At 44.7% G+C, this 18,385-nt stretch overlaps 1 long non-coding RNA gene across 1 annotated transcript; it reads left to right on the top strand.

Annotated features, from left to right (window-relative positions):
* Positions 1–1,168: 1,168 nt before the first annotated feature.
* LOC309866284 lies at positions 1,169–5,737 on the top strand. The gene is made up of 3 exons (XR_014312545.1): positions 1,169–1,225; positions 4,308–4,533; positions 5,619–5,737. It is a non-coding gene; the product is annotated as an uncharacterized lncRNA (long non-coding RNA).
* The last annotated feature ends 12,648 nt before the right edge of the window (positions 5,738–18,385 follow it).

Genomic DNA, 18,385 nt, shown 5'->3' with positions numbered 1-18,385 from the left:
GTGTGGTTTCCATATGTGAGCTTTCCACCTGCTTCAGAATTCCATTGCCATAGCTTAACTAACAGCTTCTATTTCTATAGACTCCTATAGAACACAGGCAGGTAACAGCCACAGGAGTCTCTAACTGCCAGACAGAAATTCTTTAATTCTTTATGGATCCTCTCAGGCCTTGTGTTGATCTCATTTTGTGACCTTATCTCATTCTGGGGGATAATGTGCCATAGCAATAATACCAATGAACAGTGTTCAGCAGGCCTGGGCCTTGACCAGCACGTGACCAAGTTGCTCTGTGACCTTAGGCAAGTTGCTTAATATCTCTGAGCCTTTTTCTCCCTCTGTTCATCTGCCAAATGGGTATCCTATTCTCTGCCATGCCTACCTTGCCAGGTTACTGGAAAATTAAAATAAGGTGATATATATGAGAAAGCATTTTGAAAAAATTTAAGTTCTGTATAAAGGTTAAGTACTACCTACCCCACACCATATTGTGCTCCAGCAGAACAATCCGTGTCTCAGGTCTTTTCTTAATCACCAATTTCCATTTTGCTTGTATGAATTGGTGTTCAGACCTGTGAGTCACCCTTGGCTTGGAGTTCTTCTGTGTAAAGGGTACCTCTTTGGTCTAGATAAACTCTTGTACCTTGGCATTTCAGCACACGGATACTTCCTCTGTGACCTTTTCCTTCCTTTGTTTCTTTCCAGGGTCTAGCAGACCTTTTGTCACCTGGACAGGATCCACGCAGGCAGCCTCCAAGCCACATCAAGGGATTTTAATTTCCTCATGGCTTTGTTAGCATTTCATGTTGTTACAGGTCAAAACACAAGGTTATTTACTAAGAATGAGAAATGTCACTAATATGAATTATGGGAGCCCCATGAATTTCCTCTAGGTATTCAGAATAGCACACAGTGTCCATTATCCTGGTGAGCTTAGCATGGGCCCTGACCTCCCCAGGCTCCTGAGCACAGTGGGCTTGACTGAGGTCCAATGGGAGGACAACCATCCTGGGGCTGGGAAATGCCAATGCACGTTAGGTTTGTTCAAGGAGCCTCTTCCTATCGGCTGCCATTTCGTTCAAGGAAATTCTGGAAGGTTCGTGATCTATTTCCTAGCCAAGAAGGGAGGGGAATGAAGATATTTATTCACTCATTTGAAAGTCATCTATTTGTCTTCTTACTCCTCTGACAGTGAGCTCCTGCTGTGCAGATACTAATGGGAGAGAATGTATGTAGTGGTTTATGTTTTATTTTCCCATCTGCTTCCTCTTTCTATCACCATAAATGTAGCAAAGAGCTGGGGTAGAGGAGGCCATGATAAGGGAGGGGAGCTCAAGTTCTAAAGGGAAGAAGATGCTTTCGGTCATTGTCAGAAATAGAACTTTTTTAAAGCCTCCCTTCTTCCAGCGTCTGTGGCAAGTTGTTTTTCTCTTTTTCTGTCTCTTCTTCTTCTGAGCACTGGAGTGCCTCTGGGATCTGTTCCAGGCCCCTTTCTCTTTTACCAAGAAGGTCTCAGCTACTTTCTCATGGCTGTAAATGCCTCCTACAGGCCACCCCTTCCACGGCCAATCCTGACCTCTTCTGAACTGCAGGCGAGTGTACTCACCAGCTCACGTGATATGTCCACTTGGAAGAAGCAAAAGCATGTCCAAATTTGCGTGCCAACAGGGGAGACGTCCACTTTCTTTCCACACCTGCGTCTCCTCCACATTTCCCCACCGTGGCAAAACTGGAAACCCAGGAGGCCATCTTGGCCCTCCCCTTCCGCTTGCCCCCACTCTCTCGACCCCCTGCACTCACCTCTGCAAGCTCTGCACATCTCACTCTCTTTCCAGAGCCCTGCAGTGGCCTCCTCATGAAGCCTCCCCTCTCTTTCTCCTGCTCCACGTCTCTGCGGGAAGAAACAGCCAGTGGGAGCTTTTAAAGAAGAGCATTAGTTGTGGGGCCTCTCTGTTCTGAAAGCCTGTGGGCCTCCCGGGCTGGGGCAGCTGCTCACAAGCCTCACGAAGCCAAGCCTGGCCCTCTGGCCCGCCTGGCCGCTCCCCTCCTTCCATGCCCCCTCACTCCACCTCAGCCCCGCGGTCCTCCCTCAGGTCTTCACTCAGGCACTGCCCTGGGCCTGGAATCTGCTCCCTTCCTATCTCAGACCAAAGGTCACTTCTCCAACACGCCTTGTTTACCTCCCTGTTTATTTATCTTCCTTGTTATTATCTTTGGAGCCCTTCCTATTTATAATTATTAATTTATTATGTGTGAATTGCTATAATGTCTGCCCCCTCTATAAGCCCCATGAAGACAGGGGTCATGCCCCCCACTTTTTTTGGCCTGTAGCAGGAACTCGATAAAAAACATTTGTTTAATAAATGTCCAAACTACACAAAACCAGCTATTTGAAGTACAAAACATACACATTATATGTATTCTTTGAGAGCATGTAGATTGTCATTGAAGAAACAAGTACTCCCCTTAGATCTGGGATGGCATGAAGGGCCTGTGTTTTAGAGGCTAGGCTCTGGCCTGTCACCAGCTGTGACTCTTCCTGGGGGGTAAGGAGTCCATATGGCAAACAAGACAGTCCCGTGCAGAGCTCCTGCCTTGACCAATGTGGCCAGGCTCAGCAAATAAAAATACATGATTCACAGTTAAATTTGAATTTCAGATAAATGATCACTCATTTTTTTTTTTTCAGTGTAAGTATGTCTCATGCAATATTTGAGACGTACTTACACTAAAACCAAATTTACTGTTTATCTGGAACTCAAGTTTGACTAGATGTCCTGTATTTTACTGGCAACCCTTGTCCTAGCTTCAAGACTAAGGGTCTGCAAACTATGGCCTATGGACCAAATCTGACTTATTGTTAATTTTCATGAATTAAGTTTTGTTGGAGCACTACTATCCCCATTCATTTGTGTATGCTCTGTGACTGCTTTTGAGAGACAGTCGCAAAACTGAATAGTTGCCAGAGACCGGATTGCCCATAAAGGCTAAAATAGGTCCTCTTTAACCCCTGAAAGTCAACCGACCTCTGTTCTAGATCATGCTGTGGGAACCCAGCATCTGACAAGCGCCTACTCAACACTCCTAAGCCTATTTCCAGAGCAAACAGAGGCCTGGTCTCTGAGGGTGAGGAGCAAAGGGTGTGGATGGAGTGTGTAGGATGGGGCTGACCCTCCACAGAGGGAGGCTGGAATCCGACCTTTCCTGAACCTCACTGCTCCTACCCCGAACTCTGAGGATCTCAGAATTCTAAATTTGCACCTGGCCTTCCATTTCATTAGAAAGATATGTTTTTAAAGAAAGGTGACATATTTTATTTACTTCATGCATGAGATTAATTTGACTTTTAAATAATGAAACACGTGGCCTGCAGACCTCCCATCACACCCTTGATCAGGCCTCCTCAAATGGCAAGACCTGTTTTTAAACAACCAAGGCACAGAAATGTCACCAATACTGCCATCTTGTGGTGAGGTCTACTATTACCATTTCCAAGGTGCCCAAGTTCCCTAGCGGTCATCCACAGGTTCAGGGGCTTAGCAGCTCTGCCTGGGACAACAATGTTCAAAATCATACCACTGAACCTTTGGGAGGTTCTAAAATGCTTTATGTGACACTAAAGAGATACTAAATTATATTCAGCATAGTTTTCTTCAAAATTAGCAATTTTGCGTGGTGCACAATGATTTCTCATATTTATACAGTGTTTTATAGTTTATAAAGTATGTTCATGCCATGCTTTGGGTCCCATGGAAAATGGAATCTCTCTCTCTTTTTTTTTTTTTTTAAGATTTTATTTATTTATTTGACAGAGAGAGACACAGCAAGAGAGAGAACACAAGCAGGGGGAGTGGGAGAGGGAGAAGCAGGCTTCCTGTTGACCAGGGAGCCCAATGCAGGCCTCAGTCCCAGGACCCCTGAGCTGAAGGCAGATGCCCAATGACTGAGCCACTCCTGAGGTGCTCCTGAGAATGGAAACTCTTAATGTTCATGGCTTGCCCCAGCCTGTCCAGCAAGTTAAGGGCTGGTCTCATCGTATTAGAAACATCTCACTCTTAACCAGAATGGGGGTTAGGCAGAAAATCAATTTCCTTAACATGAAAAGAACAGAGTGGTTACATTTTAGCAAACTGGAACCTTGGGGATGACTTTTCCTTAATGCTCCCAGGCAAAGATAAGGGAGAAGTGATTTCTGAAAAGGTATTCTAATCCTTCAATAGCAGAAATTTATGACAATTTTTTTATTATTATTCACAACAAAGAGTATTTAGCAAGAGTTGACTCTGACATTTCCATTATTTCTCAAACAGCATTGCACACTTCCTTTCCTGCTCTGCAAGCAGCAGGCCCTAGGACGTACCATAAAGATGTGGCCTTGAATCTGGGCCTGAGGGGTTAACCTTCACGGATGCCTGCAGCGCAGCAGAGCCCTGAGGGGATCTGAGATGCTTGGAGGACTTTTAATTCCAATCTGTCAGAGATTAACATCTTCTCCAGAGATGGCTGTGAAGACAGTTTTCTCCCAACAACCCAGTGGTGAGCTGGGGATTTTACTATGATTGGGACTGACACACACAGCTGAATTTCCATACAGCTGGAAAGACAGAGAAGAAATTCAGGGAACAAGACAAGGAGCTGGAAGCAACACTTTTGTTCAATTATACTTTTCTCAGAGATCAATAGATGCTTCAAAGAGGTCTACTGAGGGGGGTGTTTGTGTGGCTTTGACGAAACAGTTGTGCTTCTCGCCTCTGGGAGAGCCAATCTGAGCCACTCCAGAGATGCCTTTCCAACTTTTTGATCATGCATGATGTGATTTGTGGGAAAATAGTTTACTTTGCCTTTCATCATGAACTTCTGGGTTATGCAATGAGCTGGGGGACCACACTTATCAGATCCAGCCTTGCCTCCAGAGCCCCAGATTCATTCATTTATTCACGCATGCATTCGATAAATGTTTATTGAGTCCCATGTATGCTGCGGACATTCCTCTTGCTATTGAAATGGTAAGACTTGACCTTGGCCACGTGGCAGTCACAGGTTCAAGCTGCTGGGGATTCAGCTTGCAGCGGGGCCAGGAAAGGCTTTCCAGAAGAGATGCTTGAGTCAGGTTTTGAAGGACCAGGGCCAGTTAGACAATCGCAAAAGAAGGAAGGGAACCCAGGCTGGCTGACACCAAACCCACATTCTAAGCTGCAGGCCCCACGGCCTCCTGGGAATTATTCTGACAGAGGATGTCTCTCAAGAAGGGACTTCACCAAGAGAAGCTCTGTTCCTAGAGCCCCCACCCCTCGAACAGTACTAAGACTGTCGCTTACACAAATGGCAAAGGGAGGAGGATGGGGAGGCGAAACAGAAACTGGCTTGGGAAACCCAAGAGACCCCATCAGAGTCTGGCATTTCCTGCTGATCTTTGCCAGCAGGGGGCAGAGCAGAGCTCTTTGAGGAGGTAGACTATACCCTTTGGGGGAGAAGGGCCCTAAAGGTAAAGTGAGCCAAACCCCCTCCCCAGGAAGGAAGGTTACACCCCTTGTTATTGTCTTCACAGTGCTTATTAATTTCTGAAATGTTACTGTTCATCTGTTTACACAGTCACTTATTAGATTTCTCTCCCTTTCTAGGACATCTGCTTCATGAGCGAAGGCCTGGCCTGTCTTGTTCTCTGTTGTACTGCAAGTGCTATGGTAATGCCCAGTATGTGTTGATTTCTCAATAAATATTTAAAAAATAAGTTAATGAGTATGTGACTCTCTTCTGGGGCATTGAGAAATGGGCACTGTGGGAAAGCAGAGACCTACATTTTGCCTTTTGCTCCGGAAAGAGTATCTTGATGTGTGGTCTGTTCCAGCTTGCATGGTGTGTAGCTAGCAGCCTAGGGGGCCACAGGAGAGCTTCCTTGTTGATGAAATACACACCCTGTGTGTACTCCAGGCTGAGTGCTGCTGGGACCAAGTAAGCTGTCAATGCCTGGCCGTGAGGCCAAGGCCAAAGACCAGTGGGGGGAAGAGCAGACCAGGTGGTGAGCCTGCTCCTGCAGCAGCAGACAGATTGGAAGGCACAGCAGTAGCATGAGATGCCTAGCCCACAAAGGCCATGCTGACCCCACAGGAGCAGTCCGAGGTCCAAAATGGAGTAGAGTGATGAACAAGAAGGTGTGGAAGTCAGAGTGGGGCTGTGGGAAGAGCGGGGCCCATTCCTGGGGTTGTGGTCTGGGCCTGAGAAACCTCTGAAGGTCAACCTCTCCCTTGCAGGCATGTCCGTGTCTGACTCCGGAGGTAGCAGTCTGATTCTGACTCACTGTGATTCTGGGACTTGCTTCAAGCTTTAATCTATGTTCTCTCGCATTTAGGGGTTACCTAGATTTTTAAATAAAAATCTAAGAAAAGGATAAAAAAGCTAGTTCGATATGCCATTAAAACAATACTGGTCTAGCCAGTCAGTGATCCAAATTGGCCACTCTATACTTGGAGTGTGCTGGAAACCTGATGTGTTGAGAACAAAATGTTGATAGCTTTTTAAGGGGGTTTCAGAGAAGTAGGAAGGAGAACACAGACCACAGGTGCTGCCTTTTGAGAGTTAAGAAGTTTGGGTCACATCTGTGGCTTGCTGGGGGAAATGGTTTCAGTGACCAAGGACACAGAGTCAAAGTGGCAATTTTTATTATTTATTATTTTTCAAAATTTTATTTTATTTAAATTCAATTAATTAACATATAATGCATTATTCGTTTCAGAAGTAGAGGTCAGTGATTCATCAGTTGCATATAACACCCAGTGCTGATTACATCATGTGCCCTCCCCAATGTCCATCACCCAGTTACCCCATCACCCCAACTCCCCTCCCCTCCAGCAATCCTCAGTTTGTTTCTTGTGTTTAAGAGTCTCTTAGAGTTTGTCTCCCTCTCTGATTTCATCTTATTTTATTTTTCCCTCCCTTCCTCTGTTTTGCTATGCTCCTCTGTTTTGTTTCTTAAATTCCACATATGATAATTATCTTTCTCTGATTGACTTATTTCGCTTAGCTTAATACCGTCTAGTTCCATCCACATCATTGCAAATGACAAGATTTCATGTTCTTCATGGCTGTGTAATATTCCATTGTGTATACAAATTACATTTTCTTTATCCATTCATCTGTCGATAGGCATCTGGGCTCTTTCCATAGTTTGGCTATTGTGGACGTTGTTGTTATAAACTTTGGGATGCAGGTAAAGAGGCAATTTAAAAATTTTAAATTTTAAATGTACTCAGCCTCGGAGTGGTATTAGAGTACACGTCAGGGTCTCCCCCCACCTCCTGCGCTACATAATTAAAGGCCACATGTGTCTGTGACCATCCCAATGGGCCCAGGAATGAGGGTGTTCCCAGAATGGGAGATTTTTAGTTTTAAAACTGGGGAAGTTCCAGGGAAACCAGGCCAAGTTGGTCCCCCGTTACCTGCATGGCCAGGGACAGTTTATCTTTCTCTCTGCACAATACTACCGATCTTTATTTGTTCCCCAGCCCTTCAGCCTCCTTTCTCTTTTCATCTTATTCAAACCTTTGTCTCTGCTTCCCTGAGATAGCCCGATCTCTCCAGGTGTCTCAGGCACCAAGGTTTGACACCATCTGTGATGGCCACTGATGAATGAAATGCACCCACTGGGGGCTTCGTTACAGCGGAGGACCTTGTCCCTGTAGTATTCTGGGAATGGTCAGGTCAGGTCCGATGAGTCAAGAAAAGGCTGCTGTTATATGAGGAGAGGCGGGAGCTGGGAATGGAGTCTCTAAGTGTGTGGCGGTTAAGTCCAAACCATTGTTCATGTGTCAGGGTTCTGGAAAAGCAGGCTGTTCACTGAGACATGGGCAGGGCAGGGCAAACAGAATCCCCACAGAGGATGCTCGGGTTCTGCCAGATGTAACTGATGGGCCAGGGCTAGCCATCTGCTGACTAAGCACACAAATGAAACAGCAATGGGCACGTCTGTCTAGATAAATCTTCTCATTAAGATAAGCAAGCATTTAGGAAAGACATTTAAGGTGCCAGTTGCCAGAGAACATTTCTACCCTGTGCCACAGACGTCATATCCTAGAGGGGATGAAATCTATTTTACCTTCCATCCTGGATGACAGAATCTCTTTCAGCAAAGCCTTTGACCTTGCCTGTCAGGTAAAGGGGAGTAGCGGCTTTCCCCTTCTTCCACATCAGAAATAAGAGAGAGGGAGGTGTGTCGAGAAGATGTTGGGCAGATCCAGCTACCACTGGGCATCTGTTCTGGCCAGAAGTAGTACTTCTGTTCATGAATCTGCTATCATCCCTTAATGAGACCAGTAAAGCCGCAAAATGTAATTCAGCCGGGGTGGGGGTGGGGTGGGTTTTGAAATCTACTTTAGGGCTTCATTTAACAAATTACTCATGTTCAGAATACCTCCGTAGTTCTAAAAAGTACCTGAATGCCATAGATCAGCTTTTCCTGCCATATGAGAGTCCCTTCCCCTAAATTTCAAACTTACTATGTGAATGAAAAGGAGTTGGAGGTTTTCATAAATTATAGTCTTATATAGTCCATAAATCCTGGGTGAACATGCACACGCACACATGTACACACAGGCACACACACATACACACACACACACACACACACACACACACACACACACACACACACGTGCATACGCACTCTTACTTATAAGGAACTTCTAATTTAATGCTCCTAAATCAAAGCCGTCATGTTCGGTTGATCAAATTTCTGTAGGTGAAGCTAGTACTTTAAAGTTATATAGGTTTTTTTCTCTAATAACAGAAACATTGCTATGTTCATGGAAAATAACATAAAAAGAGAAATAATGAAGGGGACATCTGTCATCTGTTCTTTGCATCTGTCCTGTCTCTCCATAACATCCTGGAAAGACATTGCGACACTCACACAGCCCTGCCTGCTCTGCCTCAGGCGGGATCTGAATCTCCCACACCTCAGACAGTGATTGGTCCAGGGTGGAGCACCTGATCCAGGCAGAGCCAATCAGAGCCCAGTTTTGAGCACTGGGAGTAGGAGAGTTCTCCCTTTTCCTGGGATTCTTAAGGTTTCCTCTAGTTGTATTGCTGCTACTTCAGAGCCTGCGCAAAGATGAAGAAAACAAGCAAATACAGCTAAGGGATTGTAGCTGTTGAATAGTGATGCCCAAAAATGCAGGTGTATCTGGAACAACCTTTTTTTTTTTTTGAAGGTTTTATTTATTTGACACAGAGAGAGAGTGTGTGAGCACAAGCAGGGGGAGCAGCAGGCAGGCAAGTAGAGGCAGAGGGAAAAGCAGGCTCCTGAGCAAGGAGCCCATTGTGGAGCTGGATCCCAACACCCTGGGATCATGACCTGGGCTGAAAGCAGCTGCTTAACCAACTGAGCCACCCAGGCGCCCCCACCTGGAGCAACCTTACTTGGAAATAGAGTCATCGCAGATGTAGTCCACTAAGATGAGTCACACTGGATTAGAGTGGGCCTCAGTGACTGGTGTCCTTTCCAGAAGGAAAAAAAAGAAAGAAAAAAGAAAGAAAAAGAAAGAAAGAAAGAGAGAAAGAAAGAAAGAAAGAAAGAAAGAAAGGAAGGAAGAAAGAAAGAAAGAAAGAAAGAAAGAAAGAAAAGAAACGAAACCATGCAGAGACAAACCAAGGAGTATGACATGTGCCATTAGAAACAGAGATTGGAGTGATGCATCTCTGGGGCCAAGGACAGCTGGCAGGAACCAATAGCTGGGACAGACAAGGAAGCATCCTCCTCCAGAGCCTTCAGAGAGAGCATAGTTCTACTGGCACCTTGATTTTAGACTGCTGGCCTCTAGAACTATAAGAGAAAACATTTGGGTTTTGTGTGTTTTTTATTGTGTAACATATACATAATACAAAACTTGCCATTCTGTTCTTAAGTGACAGTATGTAGATTTACAACGTTGTGCAAAATGTCTGTTCTTTTAAGCCACCGAGTTTGTGGAACTTTATTAGAGTTGTCACAGGAAACAAATACAGAGATATATAGAGGAAAAGAGTCCTGATGATATTGTTTGAATCCCTGGATCCAGCCATGCCTGAATTCCCCTGGACTTACTGATTTGAGGCTGTAAATAGCACTTATCTGCTTCAGTTATTTTTTGAATGGGATTCTGTCACTTCAATTAGAGAAATCCTGATAAATAAAAATGTTTTTATCATTCCATAAATGAAGGTACTGACAATTCAAGAGGAGCTGCCTCATTGAGTTATTCTAGCCCTTTTGTTCATCCACTTAGTTCATGATTCCAGTTCCCTTATTATGTTAGTACCCATATCCAGTTGGGTATCAGCAAATAATAAAATATTTTGGAATATGAGCCAACTTTAAAGACAAAAATAGGCAACAGCTTGCAAAATTACAGCCAGATTAGAAGCCTCATTAAAATGCTAGGTAGGGGTCGGTAGAAGTGAGATGAGAATCAGAGAGTAAGGGAAGAGAGTGTGGTGTGTCTCAGAGAACTACCCAGAAAACTCCTCCGTACACACAGCTGTTCCAAGGCAGCTCTAGGTCTTCCTTCTAAGGGATGAAATTGATGATGCATGGCAAACAATTAATTTCTGCTAAATACCAGCTAGTTAATAAAAAATATTTTCAAGTCCAGGACAATCCCAAGAAGAATGTACTTATAAATGGCACTGATATTTAGCCAACCAACCATGTCCATTGTAACATTTGAATTTAATGGGACTGGTTGCTTTATATTAATTAACTGTGGATTGATTGCTGCCTGTATTTGTTGAGATTTCACACAGGTGATTATTGAATAATGGGAGAGCTGTTAAAACACGTGCCATGATTTCTCTTAGAGCTTGGTGATATTACACAGGAAATGAACAATTATGCTAAAGAAGAGTGAAATGGAGTAAAGAAAATAGGCTTTGGCTATACAGGGAGGCCTGGTCAAATCACTGCCTGGAGCTAAGTCACAGCACTGGTGGATGATGAGTGGCCAAAATGGGTATATCTTGTCTTCATGGACACTGAGGGCTCTCAGCTCTGGGTGGGACAGGTGAGACCAGAAATAGGGTAATGGCCAGTTATTGGGCCACCACCCAATAAGACTGTCATTCATCTTGTGAGCCAAGAATAGTGAATAGTTCCAGCCTCCTACCTCGGTCTGGTGGAACATGGTGTGAATACAGTCAAGGTCACAGACCCAAGATGGGATTTGGAAGAAGGAGTAGGTCCAAGACGAGGCTCCCCAACTGAAAAGCCGAGTGACTTTGGGCACACCGCTCATCTTCATTAATCCCCAGCTATAAAATGGGGATGGAAAATGGGTTCTCAAAAGGCCAAGATATTACAGTGTATATGGTAAGATTTGTGGAGCCCTAGAATGCTGTTCAGCTTGTTCTTGAGGGCCAGGTGGAGATGGCTCCAAGCCACAGACACAGACCACTGCCCGTCTAGGCCTGGCCTGCCTCCTGCACATTCAGTGCCTTCAAGCTGCCACTAGAGGGAAAGCCTTTAGCAGGGTCAACAGCAAATTAGGATTTGTCAAACTCTCCATTCTGGGGCGCCTGGGTGGCTCAGTGGGTTAAGCCGCTGCCTTCGGCTCGGGTCATGATCTCAGGGTCCTGGGATCGAGTCCCGCGCCGGGTTCTCTGCTCAGCAGGGAGCCTGCTTCCTCCTCTCTCTTTCTGCCTGCCTCTCTGCCTACTTGTAATCTCTCTCTGTCAAATAAATAAATAAATCTTAAAACAAACAAACAAACAAACAAAACTCTCCATTCTGAAGTTTCCTGTGTGATATGACCTCTTTTCATCACAACTTGGCTTCATCCACAAGGTTTGGTTCTGTCTTCCTCTGACTCCAAGCTGGGCCCTTCTGGTTTCTGATCCACCTTGTCCCTGACTTCAGGTTCCTGGCTCTCTCCTCAGAATGCCTGACACAGTCTTAATTCAGTTCTGTTCCTTGGATGAGGACCAAGTCCAATGCTCAGTCCCCCACTGATAACTCAGATAGGCCCTGGGTTCTGTTTCTGCCAAGTCTCATCCAAAGCTTGGACAGACCAGAGCACATGGGAAGGCTCAGCCTGAACTCCTCCCTGCTGCTGGAGAGGGAGCTCCACGTTGGTCCCTTGCTGAGAGTGATCCAAAAGACTTCAGAAGAGCCGGTGATGGTGGGGAAAGGGACTGCAACATGGCGGGGGGTGGGGGCGTAAGTGGGAGGCTTGCAGGGTCCTGCAGAGCCACATGACTGCCCACGCCTCCAGATCTGAGTAACCTGCAGGATTGCACATGTGGGAGGATAACCCACATTTCCTGACCCAGATTCTGTAGCCAAGAGTATCTGTTCACATGGCCAATTAAAGGCTCGGAAAATGACATCCATCTTCACACAGTGGTGGGTGTTTGTCTGAGCCCCACACCAGGGTCTCAGCTTTCTGAGTCAGGTCACGTTGCCTGTGTCCTCATCTCCTCCCCAATCCCTGGGACTCTGCTCCTCCACCTCTGGGGAAATGTGAATTTTCATCAGACAGGAAGGCTTGAGTCGTCAACTGTGAAATTGCTCCCTAAACACCTCCAATTCCTAGTCATAGGCAGTATTTAATTTACTTTTAATATTACATATTTTTTTTAAGTGCCACAAAGCTAAAACTCAGCTAAAGAAGGGTTTATGTCAACCCTCATTTGGAATGTATTTTTGAAAAATTACCTTGAAAATCTGAGCTGTTCTTTTCCAGACAGCTGCAGGGTCCCTTGTTTGATGCTGAGCGGTTTGCTATAAATTAAAGTAACATCATATCCCACTTTTAGGTGATTCTTTAGTTATTTGATGTTTGTATTCACTTGTGGATTTTAAGATCCTTACAAAGAAGGGGAAGAGAACTCCTTTTAGGAACACCTGTGAGCTGGCTGTGGCTCTTGGTTAATCCTAATCACAACCCACAAGGGGGTTTTATTGTCCCCATTTCCAGGTAAGTGAGGTTCATAAAGCTGAATAATTTCCCCTGGTCACAGAGTGACCCAGACTCAACCCAGTGCTGTTTGACTCTTGCCTTTATTTCTTTGGCTTGAGCCTTCATGCCTAAAACACATTGTTGCTTCCTAAATGTTGGCGAAATAATTAATAGCAAGATTATCCCGTTCGTGGCCAGTTCTGGGCAGCAGCCCATAAATACCCCCGTTCACAGAGCCTTGAGGAGCAGGACTCTGTAGGTGAGGCTGGTTTGCCACAACCTCCCCAAAACAGGAAAAACTGGGCTCCTAATGGGGACTCTGGGGTACAGCAGAATCCCAAACCCCTTGGTAAATCCTCAAGGAAAGAATCAATGATTTTCCATTCAACTGACCATCTTCGAAATCTCTAGCGATTATGGATCCTGTGTAGTACTTGGGGAATTCTCTTTTCACTGAATTAAAAGAAAAAGCACCCTGTGATCAGGAGTTATGTTTGATCATTGAACTTGATCTTTGCCTGTTTCTTACTCGGAAGCTTTGCAGGAGCTGTTACTTGGGTAAAGGGGGGCCAGAGGCCTCATCTGAATCTTGATGAAATTAACAAGCCCCATGAGGGGCGGTGAGATTGAATCAGGGCCAAGGTGAGGCTTAGGACCCAGTCCGGGCTATACTCTGGGCCATGATTTCCTGTCAGGTATCTGCTAAGGCTAGATTTGCTAATACTGTGTAGTTTTAATTAATGTTTGTGTTTGTACAATGTGTCAGCAGTGAACAAAATGTTCTCTTGACACTGATACTCCCTCAAAAGTATATATTATAAGCAAAATACATGGATTAATCCATTGTTTGAATTCATACATCTTCATTGGTTTAGACGTGGGACACTGTGCTAGAGGCTGAGCTGGAGAGAGAAGTGTAGTGGATAGTCTACTCCCACAGGTGGCCCAGAGTACCAGTGGGAGATAAGATGTGGTCTCCATGAACAAACACCAGACTGGCAAATGCCCATATCTGCACACCAACACTCACACCCTCAACATCACTATAGTTCATTGACCATTGTTTTGGAGAAAATGGGGGCAGGAAGTGGAGGAAAAGGCAGCTGGGACAAATGGAAAAGGCTTAGGGAAGCTGGGACTGTCTGGTTCCAACCTTCACTCTTTCTCTCCTGGGGCTGCTGCCCCATCCTCAACCCATGTCCCCGACTGCACCTGCACTGGAGTCATCTCAGCCTTTCTCTGCCCAAAGGCCCCCTCATCAACAGAATGAAGTCCAAGTCCCATAGTGTGCCTTGAAGGCTCTCTGTGATTGTCCCTTACCCATGGTAGCTAATCTCAGTGCCCCAGTCTCTTAGGAACCCACCTTCCCATCACTCTGGCTCCAAAGGTAGCACAGCAGATCTGGGCTGAAACTCCTACCTTTGAATCTCACCCCCAGGCGAGTGACAAATCTCTTCCCCCTTGAAGCCTTCACGCCCACCACCAGAGAGAGAACCCTCTCCTCTGTACCCACTACTTGTCATGCTGTGCTATCATCATCAAGCTGCCTTCTTGGGGGGTAAGCTTCTTGAAGACAGGGCCTGGCCATTGTTTTATTTCCAGTGCTTATTCCAGAGCCCAACCCACAGCAAGTGCTCAGTAAGTGGTTGCTGAGTTGAATATGATGGTTTAAAAATAGGATTTGTAGGCTAGCTTAGGCAACGGCAGCATTTGTAACTTTTCCCCTTATGAACAGAGATTATTCCATTGAACTTTTAGAACTCATTTAAAAGTTGTAAAAGTGAAAAAAGTACATGAATAGGATGGATGACTGCCCTGAAACTTCAGAGAAAAGGTAAATTACTGTGACCAAAGTTTCTCAGAAAGGGCTTTGTAAGGCAATGGGAATTTATTTACCATTTATTGAGTGCCTGTTGTGTACCGGGCCTTGTGTCAGGTGTTTTGTTTAAAATATGAATTTTTAAAAATGGCTCCTGAAGAAGACTCCACAGCTGGAGGACCAAAGAGATAGCACAGAGACAGGTTGTTAAAGTGCAATGTGATAAGTATTCCAATAGCCGCTGTTTAAGTTTGGAGAGTTGACATAAAATATGGAAAAACCATTGGATTTGAGGAGTTGTACCTCCTGTTTAGGACAAATTCAACCTACTCTGGTTAAAAATTCTTTCCTTTGGTTCCTTGGGATTAGTGATTATTTCAACTCCTGGATGATATTCACTAACTGGGGCCACCGTTATCATTCATCTGTTTCATTTTAATATTCATTTGTTCTGTGCATGCTGCCATGAAGGAGAATCCAACCAGCCTCCATGCAGGAATATCTAGAACATCTCAGGTTCCTCCAGGCTCTCAGGGACAGGTGCACAAGCTCGGACGATGCCAAGAACTCACCCAGAGAAGACGGAACAAGAAAGGTCATTGAGTCCATCTGTTTCCATTTGGTGTTGTTTCTTCCCCACTTACTGCCTGCAACACACTAATACGATGAATCCACTCTCCCATCCCAAACTTCTTTATCTATTTTCTGAATCTAGGCTAAAGAATTCAAACTTAACCCTGTTAGTGTGGAAAGTCCCAGAAATTTTTTGAGCAAGGATCTGACATGATAAAAAAATGGTCTTCTGGGAAGAGAATCTGCTATTGGTGCATAGTTGGGAAACTCTTATAAAAGAGTCTAGTTGATCACAGAGGTGAGAAACTAGGCTAAAGTCATGGTAGCTGGGGTAGAGATGGTATTCATTCTTGGTCTGTATTAAATCCTTGACTAGTAACCCTCGGACTGCCTTTTGGACATTACAAATTAGACTGGGATCTCTTTAAGTTAGTTACCTCTCCTGTTATAATTGGTCATTTATTTGTCTCTATCACTAGAACATAAGTCCTCTAAGGCCAACCACTGGTCTATCTTGTTTATTACTGGCTTCCCAGAACCTAATATTAATACCATAGATCTTCAGGACATATTTGTTGGTGGATCCCTGACTATATAGGATTGTGAAGAGAGTCCTGGAAAATGTCCCTTTTGGAAATCACAACTAAACTGAAAGAGAGACCTAAATTTACAGATGCTCAAAGCCCATCAAGCCCCCATTTTCATCAGCAAGCTTTAAGCTAGGCTCTCATTAAGCTGAAAAGCAGACAAGTCAGGCAAATTTGGCTTTTGCTGTTTGAATTTTCTCTTCAGTGATTTTAGCCTCATGGCCCTTTGTAGATCACAAAGTTTGACAACTCGTCTCCTTGCCTGTTTTGGATGTTAATTATATCTTTGTTTCTAATGACTTCACGGTTCCCATGAGGGCATTTGCCAGAGCTCTGGCAAGGGGTCCAAGGAACAGGCTGGCGAGCAGTGTGATTGCCACACTGCATTCTCTACTTGGACCCTCAAACAGTTGGCCAGTTTCCCAAACATCCAAAGTCTCCTTGCGAAAAAAAAAGAAAGAAAAGAAGAAAAACACTTGACCCATGTTGGCATTATAGCTCAGTCCCTAAGAAAGCAGCCATTTTTTAAATATTAGAGTCATCCATTAATTTTTCTTAAGACTCCACTTCAAGACTTGCCACCCCGAGGCTACAGAAGTGAATGTTGGAGGAATCATGTGTGGCACGATAATACCAGTCAACTGTTGGATCCCTGCTCTGGGCCAGCTGCTTTGCAAGCGTTCTACCTCCTCAATCATGAAAACAACACTCGGAGTTTAGGTATTATTATTATTATTATTATTATTGTTACCCTCCTTTTACGTGTGAGAAAACGGAGGCTCAAAAAGATTAAATAATTTGTCTAACAGTGTCCCAGCTTGTAAGAGATGACTCTGGGATTTGAATTTAAGTAGTTGACTCCAAGAAACCCCTCCCTCTTGGCATATCTGGAAGGAGCCCCAGGGCCACATATTTAATTGGTCAAAATGTACAAACTTCCCTGGCTGAGGTTCATTTCTACCTAATTAACTACTGGAAACACCCACCTTAAGAAGCCGTCTCATTATTCAAACCTTCACTTACAGGCAGAGAAGGACTCTTTCCTGCACCTCCGGGCTGGGCTGCTGGGCACCCTCTGAAAAGAGCCTGGTAGGGGGCAGAAGCACTGTCTCCTCCACAGTAGCAACTGGCCCAGAGGGGAAGCTCCTGGGTGTGGGCCTCAATCAAAGCACTGCTCACCTGGGCCCTGGGTTTCAGAAGCTCGAATTTTAGCTGTTAAGGGCCAGTTTTAATCTGCTACATGCTCTCTGCCTTATCCATGGAATTGACAGGTCACTGCCCAGCAAAAAGCCTTCAGTGGCTCCCTACCGCCCATCAAAATGCCCATATCTTTTTTTTTTTTTTTTAAAGAATGCAATATAACACACACCAGAAATTTCATGAAACATGTATGTCTAGATTATAAAATAATTACAAAGCAACCATCCATGTCAACCCGTGCCATCAAGCCATAGAGTGTTGGGTCTAAGAGACAATTATGAACATCTGCGGACGTCACAGAAAGAAATCATTAGGCTTTATGACCCTCGTGGTGCAAGTGCCCAACTCCACTGAAAAAGAGTCTTCCCATCAGTACTGAACCCAAATCTGAGCAAGATCTATACTGAATTGCCAGTTTATACAAAATACAAGGGGCAGAGGAACAAGAAATGTTCTAGAGAGGCCGTCAGCAAAACCCAGACTTAGGGAAACTCTGGAGGACAAGTGGTGTAGTTCCTTCAACACAAAGGTACAAGGGGAAAGGAGAGGAGGAAAGTACTTACAGGACGTGTCAACCTCGTTCGTGCCTGGTTTGAGCAAGACAGCCATAAAACACGTTATGAGACAATTGGGGGCTGATTGCAGACTGGATGACATGAAGGAAATTGTTTTAAGTATAATTGCATTGTGCTTATATTAAACTAAAGAGTCTTTATTTATTGAAGTGTGTTTCTAGGGAATGTTATGCTTTCTGAGATTCGAGTGGAAATGATCCCATAAAGGTTATAGTGGGGAAGTGGGTGGGGATTTCTGTGAGGCCATGTGCGGAGGTTTGAGGCTGGGTGAGGTACCCATGGGAGAGTCTGTTATACTATTCTCTCCACTTTTGTATGTTTGAAAACATCAATTAAAAAAAAGAAGTTCTCTAAGGTGCAATTCAATGCCTCACAAACCAAAGGTAATCTTTCTCCCTGCAGTTCATTCCCAGGCTCTTTGTTCTGGAAACACTGCACAGCTTCTCCACATTTGTGTTTCTCTGCGCCCTTCCATTTCCTCCTTCCCCACTGCTTGTCAGTACCTTGGGGACAAAATCTTTGTCCTTGTGTTCCCTCCTGGTGCCCAGCAAAGTGCCTGGCTGGCAGGAATTCAATAAGCATTTACTGAATTAAATCGAAAAAGACTCCAGAATGCAACAGAAAGATTTTTTTTTTAAAGAATTTATTTATTTATTTGACACAGAGAGAGATCACAAGTAGGCAGAGAGGCAGGCAGAGAGAGAGAGG

The sequence above is a fragment of the Mustela nivalis genome (genome assembly GCF_964662115.1).
Source record: "Mustela nivalis genome assembly, chromosome: 6".
Lineage (NCBI taxonomy): Eukaryota > Metazoa > Chordata > Mammalia > Carnivora > Mustelidae > Mustela > Mustela nivalis.
The sequence above is the reverse complement of the archived record's forward strand: the minus strand, read 5'-3'. Positions and strand labels throughout refer to the sequence as shown.